Source organism: Megascapheus bottae, chromosome 1 (assembly GCF_031878675.1).
Source record: "Megascapheus bottae isolate mThoBot1 chromosome 1, mThoBot2.hap1, whole genome shotgun sequence".
Taxonomy (NCBI): domain Eukaryota; kingdom Metazoa; phylum Chordata; class Mammalia; order Rodentia; family Geomyidae; genus Megascapheus; species Megascapheus bottae.
The window spans coordinates 90,614,750-90,640,005 of NC_143509.1; the positions used below are offsets into that span (position 1 = coordinate 90,614,750).

At 34.7% G+C, this 25,256-nt stretch overlaps 1 long non-coding RNA gene across 1 annotated transcript in view; it reads left to right on the forward strand.

Annotated features, from left to right (window-relative positions):
- LOC150069579 (uncharacterized) overlaps positions 1-25,000 on the forward strand; it is an 87,350-nt gene extending 62,350 nt beyond the window's left edge. The window contains exon 3 of the long non-coding RNA XR_016535561.1: positions 24,748-25,000. This is a non-coding gene — a long non-coding RNA (uncharacterized LOC150069579). The remainder of the gene's footprint in view (positions 1-24,747) is intronic.
- The last annotated feature ends 256 nt before the right edge of the window (positions 25,001-25,256 follow it).

The window sequence follows — 25,256 nt, forward strand, 5'->3', positions numbered from 1 at the left end:
TATAGTCTATTTATGATTTAGAGATACGTACTATCTACTGAAAATAGAGATAAATAGATAGATAGATAGATAGATAGATAGATAGATAGATAGATACATAGATATTACATATCAGGTTACTATCCTAATATTTTACATAATAGAATCAGCATGAAAAGCACATTTCTCCATTCTCTGTGTTTAATTTGTCTGTTTGCTACTTTATAAGTAGAATAAAGCCATAAACTTATGAATATACTATTTTTTCAACTGAATATGTAGAGACCCCCCCAGACCCAACCCCTTCAGTAAACCCAGAGGCTGCACAAACAGGAACTTCTGAACCCTAGTCAGCCATTGTTCATACAAGTGTCCATAAGCTCCAGGAACTAACCTGACCGTAAAACTACTCTCTGACAGTTGAATGGGACCCAGCTGGCTTGAGAACTTTCGGGCCATCAGTTTCCACCATCCTGGGAAGCTCCCTAATTTCTATCTTATCTCACTCGACTACCTGATGGGTGTGATTTTTTGCCTGTAAAAAGGCTGTGTAAACCCAATCAACGACTCCTCCCAGCCTAGCTGCTGAGTGAGTGCCTGCGGATGTGTTCCCTACCTGGCTTGTAACCCGCAATAAACCTTGCTTTTGCATTTGAGATGCCTCTATCTCGGTGGTCTTCTTTGAGCACACAGATATATTGTGAAGAAAAATCAAGTGCATCCCTGAATTTTTAAGCACAGCGGTTGAATATTAGCATTCATCCGTGGATATTTCTGCTGTTAAATTTGTTCAAAGTGTGCCTATTGGTGTGGCTATCCCTCTGACTCTACTGAAACTCAAAGCAATCCTCATCATGCCCAACCTGTCATCCCACCAGCAGGATTTAGTGCTCTTCATAACAATGCTCACGTCTTAATGCACTCCACTGTTTGTGTTCTATCACAACAGTGTGAAGACAAGATAAATGAAAGCATTGCATATGCAGTTTTGATTGATTTCACTTGGGAAACTTTCAAAAATAATTCTGAGATGGAAAACTGTCAGTTCGGTTGGGCACAGTGGCTCATGCCTGTAATCCTAGATATTCAGGAGGCTGAGATCTAAGGATCGTGGTTCAAAGCCAACCTGGGCACTAAAGACTGTGAGAGTCTTAATTTCAATCAACCACTAGAAAGCCGGAAGTGGGGTCAAGGCTCCAGGGGTAAGGCTGTAAACCATGAAATGAAGAGCTCAGGGACAGCGCCTAGGACCAGAATTCAAGCTCCACGACCAACAAAAATGAATAAATAAATAAAAATAAATAAAGTGCCAGTTCAGAAAAGAGATTATTATTACCCAAATTGTCAATGGAAGTGGAAATTAAGTTATCAAGCTCCACAGCGAATTTTCCAAAATTTATTGGTTTAAGACAGTAATTCTTTTTAGTTTCACATGATTTGGTGGTGAGGAATCCTGACCTGGTTTTCCAGAACCTCAGATTCTTGAGTCAGAATCTCTCAGAAACGGGCTGTCAAGATTATAATGGTTTTCAGATACTTGTAGGCTTGCCAGGGAGCCTGGATGATATGATTATGTGAAGACTCATTCACAGAAATAAGTGATCAGAATTGCGGCAGGAGTCATTAGTCTCCCAATTTGTGGACCATCCACCAGGCTATTGGATTGGATAAAGCACAGTAATTGGATTTTCCCTAAGCAACAATGTAATGCTAAGGTATGTTCCATGCCTAGCCTTAATGTTACTTTGACTAATTTACATAGTATGCTACTCACAACATCTTTTAACTGGATTCCTTAAACTAGGCAGGAGCTAAAGGTCTGAAGAAAAATCTGGGGAAAAGGGCTCTGGCTGCTACAAAAATCACCCACTTTTTCAGCAATGAAATATAGATCTTAAAAACTCTGTAACACATTTTTTTAACTAATTGACAAAGAAAATGACTAGAAACACCAAAAGGAAAACTGATAGTTTTTTGATGTTAGATAATTTCTCCAGGCAAGATTTTTCTTTCACACTTCCTTTCAAAGTGCTGTTATGATAGTTAAATTGAAAGTGTCAAAAGATCTGACAGCTCTGAGAGTAGATGTGTAGATATAATCTTAATTATTATTTTCATCAACAGGAACATTCTTTACATAATTCCCTATAGATGTAATTCAATCCACAGAGATATTGAATTAGTAATATATTTGCACAAAATTTTTTGGATATTTGTAAATATGAGACTATCCAAGACAAGTCACCTAAATTAAGTGTGCATGTTTCTCATTTACTAATTTTAATTCTTGGAAGATATTTTCTTAAAGAAGCATAAACTCTAGTTCTATATAAACCTATGACCGTTTATTAGAAGATCTCCATCTAGTGTTTATATTTTGATGAATATCAAAGAAATATACATTTTTACAAAAATAGAGCAGCAAAAGTACATTGTAGATTTTATAGTATATTTGATAGTTTATTTGTAATATTTAAAATGTCCTTAAAAGCAGTATGTTTCCTCAAAAGACAAAACATAGATCTCACCTATGACCCAGCAATTCCACTACTAGGTCTTTTCCCATTGGTCCAGAAACAAGGACATACTAAATCCACTAGCATAACGATGTTCATTGCAGCACTATTTACCATAGCAAAGATATGGAACCAACCCAGATGCCTCTCAGTTGATGATTGGATCGACAAGATGTGGTATTTATACACAATGGAATTCTATGCTGCCTTCAGAAAGACTTGGAAAAAAATCATATTATGTGAAGTAAGCCAGACCCAAAGGAACATAGGTTCAATGGTTCCCTCATTTGTAATAATTAGTGCGCATCTAGAACTCTCCTAGCAGAGGATTACAATAGCTCAAACCCTAGATATGTAAGACCTTATAAGATGAGGCCAAATTAATGATCCTCCAGGACATGGCAACAAGAGCTTAATTGTAAGTGACTGTTATTCTTTATGTATTATGTCTTTCTCTCTTCTTGTGTGTTGCCCTTTGGTTAATCTCATATTGTTACAGTATCCTACTTTGTTATCTGGTATACGATATAGATGTTTACCTGTTTATTTGAAATAGGAGGGGAGGGGTGGAGGAGGAAATGAGGACAGAAACACAAGAAGGGATATCAATATGTGAGAAGTAATGCACCCTTTATCTGGCAAATATAACTGTAACACACTCTATCTGGCAAATATAACTGTAACCCATCTATGCATTGAAATAAAAAAATTATAATTAAAATAAAATAAAATGTCCCTAAGAATATTATTTGGATAGAGAAGTTTATTTTGGCTAACCACCTGACCTGTGTATATATATAGTGCATGTGTATATATGTATGTATATATTAGTGTATATACAAGCATACACACACACCTGTGTACCATTTTATATGTTTCACATTCTCAGTTACATGATAACAGAACCTCCATATTTCCTATGAAACCTAGCACCAGCTGAATCTGTCCTAAAATTTGACATATCTTACCTTTTGATTCTGTTGTTCAACCTTTTGATACCTCAGTTTATTTGTAGCATAATGAATTTTAGTGAAAACATTTCCTAATCAAATTAAATTTAACATTGCACCCAACTGTATGCATCACTTACGGTGATAAGGAGTAGTGGTTCTAAAATAATATAAATATTTTGAAGCTAATCAAATATGTACCATTTTGTGCAAATAAAACTGTTTTAGTTGAGTAAAATAGACAATTTGAAATTTGTATCACTATTTTCTCTGTTTCAGTGTGCCTGCTCATGTGAGTTAATATTCTACCTTCATGGTTAACTGTACAAAGAAGATACATTTTAGTTATATGCCTTAGCCCTAAATAAGTTCATGTATCAGACCTTAACATTTGAATATTTTAAACTACATGTAGGAAGAAAATTGAAAGCATGGATGTGCAAGTCATGATGCTTTTAAACTGTCAAGTTATGCTCATGTCTAATTTGCTGCCTGTGAATGTTAGGTATGTTCTGTCAAAATGATTGTTGCTCCAGGTTGCTCCCTCCCACTAAAAATCTGTTCTTGTATTATCTTTTCCAGATAAAAGTTACATTACATTTTTCAGAGTTTAACGGTTTTTTCTTCTCACAGATTTTTTTAAGTAAATTTGATCTGATCTAAGAAATGACTACCATTTTAGCTATACTAGAACAGTTAACATTTTTATGGGGCTCATTTCATATGTAATTTCTTAAAAAGTGATTTAAAAAAGTCTGCCCAAGTGACTAATTCAAATTATGTGTGAGTAAATCTATCAAGAAAGGGAAGAGTTGCTTCCATTTTCTCTGAAGTAAATATACGTTTTACTCTGTATGATTCTCTACTTGTTCATGAAAATCTATCCTGATTGATAATTAAAGTTTTCATACTATGAACTTCCTTTCTGGAATGAATCTATGTAAAGAGATATTAAATTGGATACTGAGTCAACTACTCAATAAAATATGGGTAAAACATTAAGTAACAATTACCCATACAAATGAATAAATTTAAGAATTCAAAAGCTTGAAAATATTAAATAGAACTTTTCTTTTACCTTTTAATAAATAGCTGATTCACATCAGTGCTAAAATCCATCCATGGATAAAATATCATATATATTTAATGTAGCATACTACCAGTAGAAACGGGGAGGAAAAGCCTGCCTCTGGAGTCTCAACCTGTGATTTTAAGCCTAGGAGTCTTAGATTTGAGGATCATGGTTTGAAGCTAGGTCAGGCATGGAAGTCCATGAAACTGTAATTTGCAAATAGTCACTGAAAAGCCAGAAATGGAACTGTGGCTAAATTGGAAGAGCATGAACATTGAGCAAAAGGAGAGCAGAGAATGTGCTCTTCTTTGCAACATTCCTGTCTCCACATTCTCTTGACTGCTGTTTACCAGTCAAGGCTGGCTGGTATTTAAGAATTATTTTCTCAACATTGCTTTTATGCTTCCTCTTTAGGCTCCATAAATTATCCACACCAAGGCTTTCTTTGCCTAGCATACTTGACTGTCTTTACATTAGCAGTAGTAAGGGTACACGTTCGGTAAGGAATCAAAAAATCTTTGGCCAAATGATTAATATTGTCACACTCCAACATTTGTTGTTGTTGTTTGGTTGTTTTTTTTTTTCTTGTCAGTTGTGATTCTTGAACTGGGGGTCTGGATGCTAGCCCTGAGTTTTTTGTTTTGTTTTGTTTTTTGTTTGTTTTTGCTCAAGGTTATCACTCTACCACTTTGAGCCACTTCCAGTTTTCTGGTAGTTAATTGGAGATAAGACTCTTATGGACATTCTTGCCAGGGATGGCTTTGAAACATGATTCTCAGATCTCAGCCTCCTGATTACCTAGAGTTAGAGAAATGAGCCACCAACTTCCAACTTTTAATTCTTCTGCTCAACTCTGTTAATAACTGCTTTCTTTAAGTGTAAGACACTCTCTGCTCATGTCTAGTCGCATAGAATTATTACTAAGCTAAAAAATGGACCCATTTAAAGATGGTCATGGTCTGAATATTTTTGATTCCTTACAAGACAAATTGAACTGTAATGACTATAATGGTGGAGTTATAGAAAAGACCTTTGGAGAGAGAGTTGGGTTAAGCTGGCTCTTGCTCTATACATTCATTTGTACTTTGTGCCCTCACATACGTAGAAGATGTTGTCTGTGAACCAAAATGAGTCCTTCATCTGGTATCAAAGTGGCTGGCACATTTTTGCCAGTTCTGGGGATTGAACTCAGGGTCTGAGCACTGTCCTTGGGCTTTCTCAAGGTGAGCACTCTACCAATTGAGCCACAGGACCACTTCCAGATTTTTCTATGTATGTGGTAAGGAGGAATTGAACCCAGGCCTTTGTGCATGCTAGGCAAACAGTCTACCACCAGGCCAAACTCCTGACCTACACCTGGCACTTTAATCATAGGTTTCCAAATTTCCAAAACTGTCACCAATGACACTGAATTGTTCATAAACTTCTGAGTTTTTGGTATTTGTTTACGGAGTCATAAACCAACCACTACAGCACTTATTTTTTCTTTTTATTTTTTTATTTATTTTTTTATTTTTTATTTATTTATTTATTTATTGCCAGTCCTGGGCTTGAGCTCAGGGCCTGAGCACTGTCCTTGGACTTTCTCAAGGCTAGAGCTCTACCACTTGAGCCTCAGCACCACTTCCGGCTTTTTTCTATGTATGTGGTACCGAGGAATCGAACCCAGGTCTTCATGCATGCTAGGCAAGCACTTTAGCCACTAGGCCAAACTCCCGGCCCTCTTTTTATTTGTTTTTTCATATACTTTTTATTGTAATTAATAGAAGGGTTACATTATATTCACCAGATAGAAGGTGCATTACTTCACAAACATTAATACCCTTTCTCATGTTTTGGTTTTCATTTCTCTCGCCCCATCCCCACCCCTCGTCTTTTTCCCCCTTCCCTATCCTATTTCAAATAACCAAATAAACATATATACAATACACCAGATAACAAGGTAAAATACTGTAACAACATGAGATAACAAAGGGACAGCAAAAGAGATGAGGCATAACATAGTACAGCACTCTTTTCTGTTTGAGACTAGAGAGGATTTTCCCTCTAATCACTTTTGTGTAGAACCGGTTTTCTGGTAACATCTGTGCATTAACATGGCTTAATGAGACTCAATGAAGGCTATTTAATAATTAACAATAAATTAGGCTATTTAATAATGAGAGAGCAAAAAAGATGATTCATCTAAGTAAAATCTAATTGTGTGTGTGTGCAATACCATAGTGAAATTATTTAATGCAATATATATGCACTAAACATGAGTGTCAAAAAAGTAGAACAAGTTGTGTTCATCAAGAGTGTGAAGGAGTGAGTGTACTGTACACATGGGGGAAAAACTCAATGATATCCATTAATATTGTTCTCAATAGTGAAGAAAGATGGGGGAAAAACAGATGAATTAGATGCGGGCAACATGTGTGCATACATGTAAAAATCACAATGAAATCTTGTGTAACTAATAAATGATAATACTATATTTTAATAGATACTTCAAAAACTCTGGGCCTGAATTATTATTATGCTTACACTCAAACAATTTTACATAAAAGTTAAATGAAAAATAACATTATTCAGCAGCCATACATCTCCACATGGACAGAAAATTTCTGAGATAATTCAAACTTTTACTTTGATTGTTCTACTGGAAGTTCACATTTAAATTTATCCTCTATATTGTTTTGGCTCAGCATAGTTTTGGACAGGTCATGTGGCACACAGAGTTATGGTTTTTGTAATCATGGAGTCAGTGTCCAGAAGGGGAATTAAGCATTGATCAAATAATAAAAGATTTAATTATGATAAGCACTTAGAAAGCAAGCTAAAATAAAGCTCTTAAATTTGTTCTGAAGATGATTGGACTGAGTACTGAGATCAATGGAAGTTTCCCTAAGTAAGGGATAGTTTGGTTGAAAAGTCAATGTGTACAAGAAGCTTATGTTATGAAAACAAGAGTGTTTCAGGATAATTAGGAATAACATCTGGGCAGAAAGAGCAGCTCCTGCAATATTTTAGGGTATAACAGACAAGGTCCATGAGGCGAACTTGAGAGTAGAAGCATTTCTTAGAGTACAGGAGAAGACTTGAAATTGTAAGAGAATACAAATGGCATGGCAAGCAAAAAACAAAACAAAACAAAACTGAACTTTGCTTTCTTTACTAAATGAAGTGTTGATTTGGAAATAAAGCAAACATGGATAAAAGTAGAGAGAGAAATGAATGTTTCAGCATACATTTTAGTTGCAGTAAGTATGAAAAAGAAAAAGTTCCTATTCAGAGAGGAGTATACAGGATGAGGAAAAAAAAATAAGGCAAATTAGCAAATTCTGTGTGAGATTTATTTCTACAATGAAGAAGATCTTGCAACTTAACCTTAGAGATTTTGTAACTGTACTTGCCTGGCTTTTTTAAAAAATCTGATATCATGGATGGTAGATCAGATAGAGTTCTAATGAGGTTCAGCTGAACACATTAGAAGGTGGTAGGGTACACAAAAAGTCAGGCAGAAATGTCTGCTTAATGGCTGCAGGCAGAAAATTCTACTAACTATACTTTCTAGATTTAATCAGAATATAGCTGGAAATGGTGCTGTGGCTAAAGGGTAGAGTGATATCCTTGAGAAAACTCAAGGTCAGTGCCCAGGATCTGAGCTCCCCTATGACCCAGCTACCTCACTCCTTGGCATTTGCCCAAATATCCAGAAACAAGGACATAATAAAGCCACGAATACAACTATGTTCATTGCCAAATAAGATGCCCCTCAGTAGATGAATGGATCAAAAAGTTGTGATACTTATACACAATGGATTTATGCTGCCATTAGAAAGAATGACATCGCCCCATTTGTAAGGAAATAGAAAGACTTGGAAAAATTATATTAAGTGAAGTAAACCAAACCCAAAGGAACATAGGCTCAATAATTTCCCTCATTTGTAATAACTAGTACACATCTAGGACTCTTTTGGCAAAGAATTACAATAGCTCAAAACCTATGTGTATAAGGTCATATAGGATGAGACTAAATGAAAGGATCTCCAGGATATGGAAACAAGAGTATTATCTTGTGTGAGGGTTGTTCTTAATGTACTGTGTTATTTCTCTCTTCTTTTGTTGCCTTTATGGTTAATCTCATGTTGTTACTGAATCTGACTTTGTTACCTGGTATGTAGTAATACATTTATTTGTTTATTTGAAATAGGGAAGGGAAGGGTGAAAACAAGATGATTGAGAGGGGTGTGAAAAGGGAAACACATACAAAAACATGAGAAGGGGTATCAATTGCAAGAAGTAATGCACCTGATGAATGTTAACTGCAATCCCTCTATACATTATCCCAACAGTAAAATAAAAAAGTAAAAAAAAAATATATAAACTTTCATTAATCCTAAAATTCTTTTTCTCATCTTCTTTATCTTTGTTTTCAGTCATGGAGCTCGACCTCAGGGAATGTTCCTGAGTTCTTTTGCTGAAGGCTCACACTCTTTTGAGCTACAGAGCCATTTCCAATGATTAAGTGAGGGTGAGTCTCACAGACTTTCCTGCCTGTGATGATCTTGAACCTAGATCCTCAATCTCAGCCTCCTGAGTAGCTAGGATTACAAGAGTGAGCAAGTTTGTCCCCTACAATCCTTAAGAAATTTTGTGACTTGGAAACTTTGCAGGCTTTGCAGGTCTTTTGGCAGAATAAAGAACACACCCCTCCCATATAGTTGGACTCTAATGTATACTCAGGAAATATTTGTTAGAATAAATTAAACTGATCACCCATGAAATCTTTCCAGAGCATTCTCTGTGAAAACAGTTCTTTGAAAAATATTTCTCATTATGCACATCTTGGCACAAGTGCTTATTTTTGAATACAATCTTTTACTCAGGACATGTACCTTGCCTTTGACACTAATTAGATAAAGTCAGTTAATAAGATTAATAAGATTGCCATGGCTTATTTATGATACAGTAGTGGAAATAAGTGATTATCCCTGTAGAGATGTTTCAAATTAATCATATATTTCTTTAATTTTTTTCTTTGTCTTTAAATACGTCAAGTAAGGGAATTGAGTATTCATGCTTTTCAAAATACATTTCAGGAGCAATCTTGAAAGTAAAGAGCTTAAATAATATGCATTTATCTTATCTTCTTATCTAAGAGCTGAAAGTGATAATTTATTGTATTTTCTTAGGAACTAGCACTATATAAATGAATAAAAATAAAGAGCAAAACTTTATTATATTTTGCTCTTTGGCAAACAAAACTGAAATTATTTAAAATCCTGAAAGTATAGTTTAAACAACAAACCTCATAATACTAATGTTTTGTATCAATATATATTTTACCACTGGCAAAGTGCCTTAAATTTTTTAAAACCCTTAAATTAAAATAATGTATTTGGCATTTTTGAATCTTTCTCTGCCTGGCCAAGAACTGAAGCTATAAAAATAAATTTGACATAATATTTGTGGGGCTTTCATTCTAATTAGAGAAACATGTACAGATGATTAGAATTGAGGACAGGAAGTGTTTGCATTGGGTTAAGGATGTGAAACCAATGCATATATATGTGATCCTAATAAATGGTAGGTAAGATAAACATTACTGGTTTGAGAAATAAAACAGAATTCCAGTAGAAACAATGGTTTTATAGCCTGATGACAGAACCAGCAATTTACTAGATAAAGATATAATATATCCAGTGTAGCAAAAGACTACTCTATAGAGAAGTGATGGATGGAAAAAGAACATACAAGCCAATCTAGATATTTTAGTCAAGTAGTTATCCAGAAGAATGCTATTTGAGTACTTTGTAATTACTCTATTTCTGTGCCTTTTATAGTTACACCCTTATACCTGAGGGTATAACTCTAAGGATATACTACCATAAGGATTTTTAAACACTTAAAGTAAAATATCTAAAACTTGACTCCCAAATCTAACATAATGCCCATCATGGAGATAGAGGCCATTAAAAATTATATTTCTTCTTTTTACTTGCCTTTTGTTTATTTATCATTGAAATATTTATTAACTTAAAAAGAGGTATACAAAGAAGTTACCTTTTATTTTTGCCAGTCCTGAAGCTTGAACTCAGGACCTGAGCACTGCTCCTCAGCTTCTTTCACTGGAGCCACAGCACCACTTTTGGCTTTTTCTTTGTCTGCTTATGTGGTACTAATGAATTAAACCCAGGGTTTCATGAATGCTAGATAAGCACTCTCCCATAAACCACATTCCCAGCTTATTAAAGTGATCTCTTTTTTTGTTTTGTTCTGCTAGTCCTGGGGCTTGACCTCAGAGCCTGACTGCTCTCTTTGGGCTATCTCAAGGCTAGGGGTCCACCACTTGAGCCACAGCATCATTTCCAGCTTTTTCTATGTATGCAGTACCAAGAAATCACATATCGACTCAGGCTCAATTCTTCAGTATCACTTACCCAGAAAAAGCTGGAAATGGTGCCGCGGTTCAAGTGGTAGAGCTCTAGCCTTGAGAAAGCCCAAGGACTGAGCTTAGTCCCTGAGTTCAAGCCCCAGGACTGGCCAAAAAAATCATTCTAAAGAAATACAGTTCTAGTCCCTTCAAGATCGAAGATCATTACACAAATGACAACATAGAAATAGCTACTATTTCCTTGTATAATTTAGAAAGATGTAACTTCATCACTTTCTCTATTCATAAAATTTGCAGATTATTTTGGTATCTACCTTATAGAATTCTTATAAGATATTTAACTAGTTTAAATAGAAGTTTTATCTGACACCAGACATAACTTCCAGAAAATAATTACAAGAATGTATAATGAGAATGTAAGAATGAGAAGAAAGAGAGAAATGTGATGAGAGGATAAGGATGAGATTGAATAAGCCATTTCCTCATTTAGGTTTTTTTTGCCAAATTTTAGAAGTATCTGCACTAAAGTGTAGCTGAGAAAATGGTTGGTAGTATGATTGCACAAGACACAGCAAAGATTAGAACACAGATTATAGGAAAATGAATTAACCTCTTTCTCTGATTAACCTCATCACTGTAGGGTAGAGGGAATTCTTTAAGAAATGATAGAATTGAGGCAGTAGTTGAGTTATAAAGCATTTTATTTCAAATGATAAAAATAAATTATATTTCTACTTAGCACTTTAAATTCAGAAGTTGTACTTCAAAACTTTACTTTTCAAGATAGTTTGTTGAGTGAGAATTAAGAAAATCTTTAGCAGAGAAACTGTGAAGGAGTTTTTAATTTCCTCTGAGACAAAAATGTTAAGGAACATTCACCAAAAATGTTATTTCTACTACATTCTCATTGTATTTTGGTATGCAGATTTTGCAAGCATTAATGTAGCAAGACACAAACGGTGACAAGAGGGGATTTGTTCAGTGAAAGACTGAGTTTCAGCAATTTTCATTATTGTCCAGGTGGCAATTTTGAGTTTTATGCAATCCATTACAGTTGGTAGACTTTTGTGGACTGAGAATATCCCCTGTAAATTTATACATTGTGATAACAATTTTTTCTTTTAATTATATATATTAATTTCTTTTACATAGTTTTACAAAAATTCTCATTGAATACATCAATTTATAAGTACAATGTATCTTTTTTCATATATATTTTTCTGATTAATGGAAGGGTTATATTATATTCACCAGATAGAAGGTGCATTACTTCACATACATTGATACTCTTTCTCATGTCTTGGTCCCCATTTCCCTCCCACACCCCGCCCCTCATCTTGTTTTTCCCCCTTCCCTATCCGATTTCAAATAACCAAATACACATATATCTGATATATCGGATAACAAGGTGAAATACTATAACAATATAAGATAACCAAGGGAAAGCAAAAGAGATGAGAGATAACATAGTAAATTAAGGACAACAGTCACTCATTATATGGCTTTTGTTTCCTTATCCTGGAGGTCCTTACATTTAGTGTCATTCTATAAGGCCTTCTGTATCTAGGTTTTGTTCTATTGTAAATCTCTGCTAGGAAAGCCCAAGGTTTCTACTGATTAGGACAAATGAGGGAAACCGTTGAGTCTAAGTTCCTTTGAGTCTGGCTTACTTCACTTAATATGATTTTTCCCAATAAATGGGGCGATGTCATTCTTTCTGACAGAAGCATAGAATTCCATTGTGTACAAATACCACATCTTGTTGATCCACTCATCAACTAAGGGACATCTGGGTTGGTTCCATATCTTTGCTATGGTAAATAGTGCTACAATGAACATTGTTGTGCCAGTGGATTTAGTATGTTTTTGTTTCTGGACAATTGGGTAAATGCCAAGTAATGGAATTGCTGGGTCATAGGGGAGCTCTATGTTTAGTCTTTTGAGGAACTGCCATTCTGCTTTCCACAGTGGTTGAACAAGTTTGCACTCCTACCAACAGTGTAGTAGTGATCCCTCCTGGCCGCATCCCTTGCAGTATCTGTTGTTATTAGAGTTCTTGATTATGACCATTCTAACTGGAGTGAGGTTGAATCTTTGACTTGTTTTGATTTGCATTTCCTTTATGGCCAGAGATGTCAAGCATGTTTTGATGTGTCTATAGGCCATTTTTGTTTCTTCTTCAGAGAAGACTCTCTAAGTCTTTGGCCCATCTTTTAATGGAATGGTTGTTTCTTTGGAGATTAATTTTGGGGTGATTCAATATTTTGAGCTGTTGATATTTTAGATATGAGGCCTTTATCTGTTGTGTGGTTGGTGAAGATCTTCTCCCACTCTGTAGGCTTCCTAATTAATTTACTAGCTATGTCCTTTGCCATACAAAAGCTCTGCAGTTTAATGCAGTCCCACTCATCTAGCCTTTCTCTGATTTGTTGTGATTCTAGGTCCTTATTAAGAAAGTTTCGACCTGTGCCAAAGAGGCCTAGTGTATCTCCTATTCCTTCTTGTAAAGTTTTCAGTGTGTCAGCTTTTACCTCCAGGTCTTTGATCCATTTGGAGTCAATCCTGGTGCAGGGTGACAAAGAAGGGTCCAACTTTAGTTTTCTGCAGGTGCTAAACCAGTTCTGCCAGCACAACTTTTTTTTTTTGCCAGTCCTGGGGCTGAGCCCTGTCCTTGGACTTTCTCAAGGCTAGAGCTCTACCACTTGAGCCTCAGCACCACTTCCTGCTTTTTTCTATGTATGTGGTACCGAGGAATCGAACCTGGGTCTTCGTGTATGCTAGGCAAGCACTTTAACCACTAGGCCAAACTCCCAGTCCCTTGCCAGCACAACATTTTGAAGAGGCTGTCTTTCTTCCATTCTAATTTTTGGCTCCCTTATCAAAGATTAGGTGGCTAGAGGTCTGTGAGTTAATATCTGGGTCCTCAGTTGTATTCCATTGGTCTTCAGGCCTGTTCTTGTACCAGTACCATGCTGTTTTGATCACTATAGCTTTTTTTCTTTTTCTTTTTTGTTTTCAGTTATGGGGCTTGAACTCTGGGCATGGGCACCATCTCTGAGCTCTTCAGCTCAAGGCTGTCACCCTACCCTTTGAGCCTCAGCCCCACTTCCTATTTTCTAGTGATTAACTGGAAATAAGATTCACAAAGTCTTTAGTGCCTGGCTGGCTTTGAATCAAGATCCTCAAATATCACCCTCCTGAGTAGCTAGGATAGTGGATGTGAAAGTGCTAGTGCAAATTATTATTTTGACTACTTTTAAATATTTTCCCAGTGATATTTCTCTTCTATTTGTCTAAAATTTGCAATACATCCTCACAACCCTATTTCTGTTTAAAATGTCCAAACTCAGAGGTATTCTGTGACTCTGTTTGGGAGGAAAGCTCAAATTGTCTTTCATGTCTTAGGCTCTTGGAGATGTATCACCTTTTAATAGGATCTCTTGGTTTTTTGCATTATTCATATCTCACATAAGACTTTACCAAGGAGAAATGCACAGTTTATATGATGTTTCACTGACATCCTGCATACTGATTGTCTATTATACTTTTATGTCTTGATTGCAATATTTTTCTGGAATAATTCACTTTTAAATGACAGGACAAAAATAACTGGAGTGACTCAATGCTTTTTATATTTAGTTACTCTAGTTTAGTTTTTCACATCAGATTTCAGAGACAAAGTATTTCTAAGTACTTACAATTACAAGATTAACAGAACCAGGCTCCAGGATCTTTCTTCAATAACACCAGAAAATGAATGTCATCACTAAATCTTATTCTAGATATTCCCTGAATATAAACATCATTTAAATAAAAACTGTAATCATGTTTATTTGTACTATTGACACCTCCCTCAAATTAAATTTCAAAGAAACATCAAGAGGGAAAAATGTTTTCACTGATTCTTTAAGCTTGCCTTACTTTTAGTTCACATGGAGAAAAGCAAACATCTTCTGTATGTAAGTAAAGTATGATCCCTAATAGTTGATTATTATAAGTGAACAGAAACCTGCAAACTCAAATTTTCCAGTACAATAAACTGAGTTTGCCCATGTTTTAAGCAGTTATTCTTGCTCACTCTTGAATTTCCACAAATGAGAAAATGTTGAACAATATTTCAAAAGCCATTATTATCTGTCTAACAGTAGTTGGTAACTTTTAGTGAAAATAAGTGTAATTTTAGTAGTTTAATGCTCCTTTAATATAGAACAAGAAGTTAAATACAGACTAGTTGCAAGATTTTGTAAAAATACAATGATAGCAATGATACCTCTGTTTATAAATGATGTATGTAGTTTATCTTTCACTGAAAATGCTTCAAAATATGTTCTAGGTTAGCCAGTTAGGAAATATTCAACCATATTTAGCCTGCAATGATTAAATTAGCATGTATGAAAAATTAATAAACATTCACTTAAAGATATGCAGCTATCTATAATCATACAACAGGCGTATTTCATGTTGGTACAGTATGTAGTGGGACAATGATGGCAGAAATAGTATTCTAATGTAACATGTCAGATAATAACTTTAGGCATTATCAATGCCAAGATAACTTTTTAGAATTTAATATAAAGTCACACACCTACATAGTGTTGAGAAAATACATTATTATATCAGTTAGATAAAATCTTTCCTAATCTAATATGTTTTGTTGTGGTAGCTTTCTACATCATTGCATTAAAATGAATCAATTTCCTTTGGGAAATATAAAAGACCATTCAACCTGAAAATCTGATATATTTGGTTAGATCTGTTTTAAGTAGGCATTTTTGACTAATGATAATTTTTCTCGGGAGACATTTCACAATATGTGAATATATCTTTTACTTTCCAGTGTGGGCATCTGTTACTGTCAACCAGGGGCTCTATCCATAGGCTGAGGTATTGGTCAATGTCATGTAACGTACAGAGAACCTTGGAAAGTCAGTAGTGAATGTGTTGAAGGTTGGGCACAATGGCATCTGCCTGTAAGTTCAGCATTCAGAAGACTGAGAAAGAATCCTGAAACTGATACATTGTTCTACATTATGAGATTTGACCCTAGGTAGAAAAATCCCCACAAAACTCTTATGTCCAATTAATCACTCAAAAACTGGCAAAAGATAAGAAAACCTAAGTTTATTATACCCTTTATACACCTCCTCTGGGGTTTAAGGAATAATTGTATCAAAAAATGTTACCTTGGGCCCAGAGTTTTGCCTAGTAGTAGAGTGCTTGCCTAGCATACACGAAGACCCGGGTTCGATTCCTCGGTACCACATACATAGAAAAAAGCCAGAAATGGTGGTGAGGCTCAAGTGGTAGAGCTCCAGCCTTGAGAAAGCCCAAGGACAGTGCTCAGGCTCTGAGCTCAAGCCCAGGACTGGCAAAAGAAGTGACATATGCTATGCACATAGGAATATTTTATTTGTTCATTTATTCATTAACTAGCACATTCATTCATTATATAAATGAATACTAATGTATTGGTGTGGTCCTAGGCACACAATAAATGGAAAAAAGTGTGTTGACATTCTTGCACTGCTCTTCAGATGAATCTGCTATACAGCTGAAGTACCATTTGATGAGTGTAACCAAAATGAGCCAAATTAAGTTCAGTTTATGGCAGAAGAAATATTCAATGTAAGAAAGTTATTTGTCATTTTTATGCTTTCCAATTTTCTCATAAGACAGAAGTTCAAAGATTCCATATCCATTAATATTGCAATTCCTAATTATCTTCTCAGTTTTTGGCCAGAAAAAAATATTCTCATAAAATCTACTTGTCAGTTATCAACTTACGTGTTTACATTGATAAACAGCATCTGTTCACTTTGCTAAAGGAAAGTTACAAATAATTTTCTGTTTCCTTTAGATATCTGCATAAATTTTATCAAAACTTCATATTTTCATACCTTGTACATAGGCATACATGTAATTTATATTGTATGTATACTGACTCAATGAGAAAGTTTATATCAAAATACCCTGTATTCACTTTTTGTGCTTGGAAACCTATACATCATATACAGAAAAATGTACAAGGCCAGACTAATAAAATAAACTAAAAGGAAAATGGGCTTTGGGTGTAGCTCTGTAAGATGCTTGCTTAGCGAGCAAATGCCCCCATTACTTCAAACCCCACTACTTCAAAAACATTTTAAGAGAAATCCATTATCCTCAATTCTTCTATTGTTTTATTAAAGAAGAAACCATACACATAATAAAATTCCACCTTAGATACTAGACAGAATATACGCTAGAATGGTTAAAACATATAGATTATTGAAGAAAATATGAAAATTTAAATGAGAACTCTTTCTCTCTCTCTCTCTTTCTCTCTCTCTCTCTTTGTCTCTCCCTCATACACACACACACACACACACACACACACACACACACACAGTTATGTGCTATACAACCAACAATGGACTACACATATGGTAGTCTTTTAGTAACATTATATCAAAATATGTGTATCATTGATCTCAGAAATTACTTTGCATATGAATGCTCTATTTATATGATAAGATATGTTTCTCAAAATGTATTCCTATATAAATAAATCAAAAACATACAGATATGAGACAAGAGATTCCCAGGGAGAAAATGTGATTTGTGAAGCTGAGAAGTGCAATCAACCTACCTCTACATGGATAACTTAGTACTCAGAGCCTGGTCCTGTCTTCTCCCAAAGATCTGAGTACTTTTACTAAGACTACTGTAAATCCTGAAGTCTGATAGGAAGCATGAACAGAAACTGCAAGTCTGATATCTAAAGCCAGGAGAAGAGTCTACAGCTCCATGAGAGTAAAATCCATTAGACATTCCTCTGTTTTTTTCCTTATGAGGAAGTTGATTGGATGGTTCCATCTCATATTGTGGGTGGACCTGCCCTACTCAATCCATGAGTTACTTTTCAGTCACATTAAAAAACACAATCAAGGAGATAGAGATTATGCTTCCTTGAAGTTCCTTGAATCTGTTAAGCTAGCACAGAAAATTATGTCTGTGCCTTCGTGTTTAGGGTTCCATCAGAAGCGATGGGTTGACATCAGAAGCGATCCTCAAACCCCAATCTACTGATTAGCTAGAATTTTGATATGTCACCAACACCCAGGAATAGTTCCTTAAAATATGTAGTTTTGGAGGCTGGGAGTTTGGCCTAATGGTAGAGTGTTCGCCTACATGTGTTTATACTGTGACCAAGATCTTTATATATGCTAAACTCTTCTGTGGTTTTAGATTTAAAGAAATATTTAATTAGTCCTGAAGGATTAATTAAAAGAGCTCTTCATTAACCCCAGGTAAGGGTTAATCTAGAGCAAAGGATGGTAGAGAATTCCTGTTCTGAAAAGGATTGTAGGCTAGGTGGAGGTGAATGCATTCCATACTATGATGAAATTAAGGTTAATTGATTCCTTTGTGCTTCATGTAGCTGGGAAATTGAAGCTTTTGCCAGCATTTGCTTCTTGAGTAGACTGGGGAAGAGATCCGGAAAATATCACTGCTTGCTAAACCACTTGCAACAGACTGCCATGCATTCCAACACAGTGATTACCTTATCCCTCTATACTTCAGAGCCTTACAGAGATGGCACAGGAAGTAATATAATCTATAAGAACATTACCAGAAAGAATGTAGTATCTAATTTCTTGAATCCTCGGCTGTGCAAATTAAAGTCAATGAAATTAGAGTGACTGTTGGAAAAGCAATCTGAAATTCCTGATAAACTGAGAGCCGACAAGTATCAGTTTCAAAAACCAAAATAATGTAGGCTTCTTTGGGCAGCAACCAGCAATTTTCAACTTTTCCAACTTTTTATTGTTGGTAATGGTGGTTGTGGTACTTGAACTCTGGGCCTGGACATTGTCTCTGAACTCTTCAGCTCAGAGTCTCCTTGAGTCACAGTGTCACTTCCAGTTTTCTGGTGGTTAATTGGAGATAAGAGTGCCTGGTCTGGCTTTGAACTGAGGTCCTCAGATCTCAGCCTTCTGAGTAGCATGCGCTACTGCACCTGGCAACTTTTCTGATTTTTCATTATATATTTGAATACCAAGAGACTTTGCTTTCCATGTTTCAAGTTAAGAAAAATAAATCAGGTTTAGGTAAACTACATACTTCATGTATGTAAGCATTCACAATCTTTTTTCATAAGTTAACATCTCATGCATTTTCAGAAGATCTTAAAACAGATCAACTTCAATCATTCTAAAATTTTCCTCACAGTGACATAATTACTTAATATTCCAAAGGAAGAAATATTAGTGTCTTTTTCCCATCACGTGACTTTTTTCTCCATTCAAGTATTTGTCTTAACCATTTATTATTTCCTTTGATACTTATTGTTGCACAATAAGCAAATACCTGTATGGAGAAATGTATTGTCATGCTATGCTCCTTACTTCTTATATAAAATTAATAGAAATATATAGAGTTGCATATACTTTGAAAATTATATTTAATATTCACCTCAGAAATATTGTCATGTGTGAGCTCACTCTTTTCTGTACCAAGAAACAAGTGTTACTTACTGACAGGTTGACAGCTCTGAAAATATTTTCCTGTTATATTTGACTATTCCTCATATTACTGATTTATTTGTTAAATTAAAGTGAAATTTGTCATCCATTTAAACCATTTTCAAACAGATCTTGTTAAAAATGACTTCATGAAACAGGTGGGAGGAACACAGTTCCAAGCCAGCCCAGGCAAGAGGGAGAAAATGCCTCAAGAACAAGCTGAACAATTGCATAATTCTATACAAACTTGTCATCTCACCAGAAATAAGAGGACTGGTTTCAGGATGGTCCCTGAAAAAAGGAAGACCCTGTATCTGAAAATAAACTAAAACATTAAAAAACAGAGTTATGAGTCAACTGATAGAATGCTTGCTTGACAAGTGCAAAGCCCAGAATTCAACCCTTAATACCATCAGTAAAAATAGTTTCATAGCAATAACATAAAGAAATAAAAACTGCTCTAAACATGAAAACTGAACAACAGTACAAACATTGTAAGAGTTAGTTGAATGATAATTACTATATAATACATTGTGGAAGGTAAGATATAATTAGATGAAAAAGCAGAGTAGTTTATAAAGAAAAGAATGAGTTCAACAACTCAAAAAATTGAATCACTCCAAAACTAATCTCCAAAGTAACAACCATCCCATTAAAAAATGGGCCAAAGACTTAAAGAGAGTCTTCTCTGAAGAAGAAACAAAAATGGCCTATAGACACATGAAGAAATGCTCAACATCTCTGGTCATAAAAGAAATGCAAATCAAAACAACTCTAAGATTCCACCTCACTCCAGTTAGAATGGCCAGGATCAGGAAAACGAATAATAACAGATGCTGGAGGGGATGTGGCCAGGAGGGATCACTACTACACTGTTGGTGGGAGTGCAAACTCATTCAAACACTATGGAAAGCAGTGTGGCAGTACCTCAAAAGGCTAAACATAGAACTCCCCTATGACCCAGCAATTCCACTACTTGGCATTTACCCAACCATCCTGAATCTAGGGCATACTAAATCCACTAGCACAACAATGTTCATTGCAGCACTATTCACCATAGCAAAGATATGGAACCAACCTAGATGTCCCTCAGTTGATGAGTGGACCAACAAGTTGTGGTATTTGTACGCAATGGAATTCTATGCTTCTGTCAGAAAAAACGACATCGATCCATTTGTTAGGAAATGGAAAGACTTAGAAAAGATCATATTAAGTGAAGTAAGCCAGACTCAAAGGAACTTAGGCTCAATGGTTTCCCTCATTTGTCATAATCAGTAGAAACCTTGGGCTCTATTAGCAGAGATCTGCCATAGAGCAAAATCTTGATACATAAGGCCATATAGTATGAAGCTAATTGAAAGGACCTCCAGGATATTGAAACAAAAGCCATATAACAAATGATTGTTGACCTTAATGTACTATGTTATCTCTCATCTCCTTTTCTGTCCCTTGGGTATCTCATATTATTATAGTATCTCACTTTGTTATCTGAAATATTGAATTTATTTGTATTTGGTTATTTGAAATTTGATAGGGAAGGGGGAAAAAAGTGGGGGGTGGGGGGGAGGGTAATGGTTACCAAGACATGTGAAAGGGTATCAATGTATGTGAATTAATGCACCTTCTATCTGGCAAATATCATGTAACCCTTTTATTAATTACAATAAAAAATAAAATAAAATAAAAGAATGAGTTCAAGTGAGGATGTAATTCAAGGGTTAAATGCTGCTGACATACATATTATAGGAAATAATTCATTTGTTGAAAACATGTCTTTAATTTCAATTACAAAGAAGCTATGGATAAATGTCAGTATCCTTGAGAAAATTCCACACAATGACATTTCTCTTTGATGATGATTAAAATGGTAATGAATAAAGTGTACAAATGTAATAAAAGTTTAGTTAAATTTTTAATGCATTATGTATAATGCATATAAATTCTTCCTCTTTATTTCCAAATACTAACAAATGCTTTTATCCACAGCTTATTTATTTAGTTAGTTAGCTAGTTATTTTTGCAAGTCCTAGGGCTTGACCTTAGGGCCTGAACACTGGTCTTGGGCTTTTTCTTCGAGGCTAACACTCTACCACTTGAGCACCACTTCCAGCTCTTCTATGTATATTGTAATGAAAATGGAAACTGGGTTTTTGTGCACACTAGGCAAGCACTCTACTATTAGGTAAAACTCAGCAACTAATTTTAATATCAGTTATTAGGAATTACCTCCTGATTTATCAAAGTAATAAAATAAGATCATTTCACAGAGTGCTTCATTTGTGTAGAAATTTTTATATCCATGGTATCATTCTTGTATAAGGATATCTTCAAACATATTAACCTCATGTGTCTATCAAAATACTTTCTTCTTCATCTAAAAGTTTTACAAATGTGTCTATCAAAATATTTTCTTCTTGGGGCTGGGAGTTTGGCCTAGTGGTTAAAGTGCTTGCCTAGCATGCACGAAGGCCCAGGTTTGATTCCTTGGTACCACATACATAGAAAAAAGCCGGAAGTGTTGCTGAGGCTCAAGTGGTAGAGCTCTAACCTTGAGAAAGTCCAAGGACAGTGCTCAGGCCCTGAGCTCAAGCCCAGGACTGTCAAAAAAAATTCTTCTTCATTTAAAAGTTTTACAAATGATCATATATGAAATACTATAACATGTGTAGTGCTAAGTGAGGTTCATTAGAAAGCGTGGCATATTAACAGCTTGAGTATTTACTAGAAAGGTTTGCTATCTCATTCAGCATCAAAATGCAATTAAATAAATTTTAACAAGTTTATTGACAGACTTGATGAGGTAAAACTATACAGTGGATTTTCCTTAGATTATTCACAAACTTTAATTCTGGAACCTAACTTTTTTTTTTTTGCCAGTCCTGGGGCTTGATCTCAGGGCCTGAGCACTGTCCTTGGGCTTTCTTCAGGCTGGCACTCTACCACTTCCACAGAACCACTTCCAATGTATGTGGTACTGAGGAATCAAATCTGGGTCTTTGTGCATGCTAGCCAAGGAACCTACCACTAGGCCAAACACCTGATCCTGAGTCTAATGTTTAAGCCTTCTTGAATGATTAGAATTAGAAAACCTGTGATTCTTTGGAAAAAAACATTAAATATTTTAAAATAGACAGGATTCCCTCAAGATTTCTTAAAATAATTTTAAAATTTTTATTCATAAAAATATTATCTTCCAAAAATTCAGCACAATCTGCATTGATAACTTGTGGATTCATCATTGTAGTTATGCAAAAATCCTGCTTCTTTCCAGATAAATAAGTGTGGCAGATTCTTAGGGATAATTTGATCATCGCCATTAGTTATGATAGCAGAATCTTTAGTCTACAGTCACAAAACACACACACAAACACACACACACACACCACACACACAAAGGAAGGTCCTCATTTAAAAAATGGAGCCTAAGCCATATTAGTAAAAATTGGATGGCCACTGGGATTTGGGAACAGTTTCAAAGTTATTCCCTGAAAAATTTCATCAATTTTAAAGAGAGAAAAAGTAAAATGAGACTAGAGAAATCTTGCACATACACTTAACAGAGTGATCAAAGTCAACACGCTAGATAATGTGATATGCTGACAGAAATAAGAAGACAGCATCATTTCTGTGCTAATTCTGCCAAAAAGGTACATGAATCTCATCCTAAGAATTCATTAGACAAATTCAAGTAGAAAGTCATTTTTTCAAAATAAATCTCCTGAGTTATTAAAAATATGAGGTCATGTTTATCAAAGAAGTACTAAGGAATTCTGGCAGAGTAGAGTGAGGGTAACTGTGAGGAATGATTACAGATTAAAGACATTATTGGAAGAATTGGAAATTTTGAATTATATCTAAACAACATTATATCTAGATTTGGGGGACCATTATAAACTGCTTTGCAATATCATTTTTATTAAATTTGAAATTAGAAGACCACAAAAATGCATGGTATTGATACTGTTAATACATTTAGTGACTGAGTTTATTGTGAAACATAATATTGAAATAGAATTATATTAAAATTTAGAGATTTAGTTACTTATCATTCAATCCTTTGTAAGAAAAGTTCTGTTTTAGCATAAAGCATGTGTTCCAATTTCCTGACTAGATTAAGAGACATACTAATTGAAGAAAATTATAATTTCCTGCAAATAGTGACAAAGCTGACAAACCAAAGAGAATGTACTAAATATATTTCTGCCAAGGAATTTTTAATGATCTTCACACTTTCACAATGTTATCACAAATGTCTACTACACATAAAACATACTTGATTATTTTTTCATTTAAAATTATTAGAGGTTCAGACATCATCAGCCAAATAAATGTCATTCATGACAATGTTCCTTTTTTAAATCATGATTGTACTGTGACACACTTAAAGATTCTAACATTATATAATTTATAATTTCATTGTTCTGTCACTAGACAATAGAGCTCTTACTGCAAACTTAAAGCATTTCTAGACAAATATATACTATGTATTCTTTAATTTGTAGTAGATCATAAATCGTCAACTTTATAATGATTATGAAATCATAAGTGATTTTCCATATTGCTCTTTTAATTGTAGTTTTAAGAATATCAACATAAAGCAATGTAATAGAATTCAACAAAATTTAAGCCTGTATTTAATATACAATAAGTTCCACCTCATGAAATTTTAGAAAGATTAAAATTAAGTATATTTTATTCACCATGACAGGAATAGAAATTATGACTAAACGGTTTAAATATTTTGTTTATTCAGATCTAAAGAAATTCTCACCAAAGTTGAATTTTTTTCAATGTTAGTGAGTGGAAAAAATGAGATTATATTAGTTATATGAAGACAGCTGAATTCTAGTTTACAAGTCTAGCTTTCAAGATTTAGCAATGGCAGAAAGTTATTTAGAAAATATGATTATCATGTTCACTCTACCAAAAATTTTGAACAAATGGAACATGTAAGTAATTTATTTTTTACACTATCTTCCCAATTTCAGTGAATATCTCAGGTGAAAATCTAGAAAAGAAATATCATAATCACAAATGCCAGTTACAACTTTTAGTAATTTTTATAAATAAGTTATAAACAATTGTGATGAATTTATTTAGAAAATGTATCTATTTCTTATAATGACAAGGAATATATCTGTAAGAATACAAGCAGTATTATAACAATGTATTTTTTGTGAGGGCAATTTAATTATACTATTAATTTATTTTTCGTTGGCACATGAAAGACTCCATTGTCAGGTGGAGACAGCTTGTCTGAGCAAGGTAATATATACGAAAATGACGTAGATTCTTCTGTTCACATTGCATGAAACATCCATATTTTTTTCATTTATCAATGTTTTAGTGACCAGAGGCAATGGAGAAGAATGAGGTAAAAAAAACTAACATGGACCTAGAGTCAATGAGTTGGAAGATATGGTTTTCCTAATTCACACCTTCATAGAGAATAGCAGAGGAGAACTTTCACTAACTGCAGCAAAGAAAACAACCTTCAATCATATTCATCTTCACAATCTTTGGATTGCTTTTTACAGCACTTCACCTACCAAGAGACACATGATTTCACTAAAATTGGAAAGTTTTCTGGAAATGATGAACATAAGTATGTGTGTGAGAATGTGTATAAAATAAACTACATGTTAATGTCCAAATATTTGTCAAGCATAGCATAACATTTTTGACCCTATTTCAATGATTAAGTCTGTATGAATATGTGGTCTAGAAAAAATTATTATTGCTAGGTGCTGTGGCTCACACCTGTAATCCTAGCTACTCAGGAGGCTGAGATCTGAGGATCAAGGTTCAAAGCCAGCCCGTGCACAAAAGGACCTGGGACCCTTATCTCCATTTAAC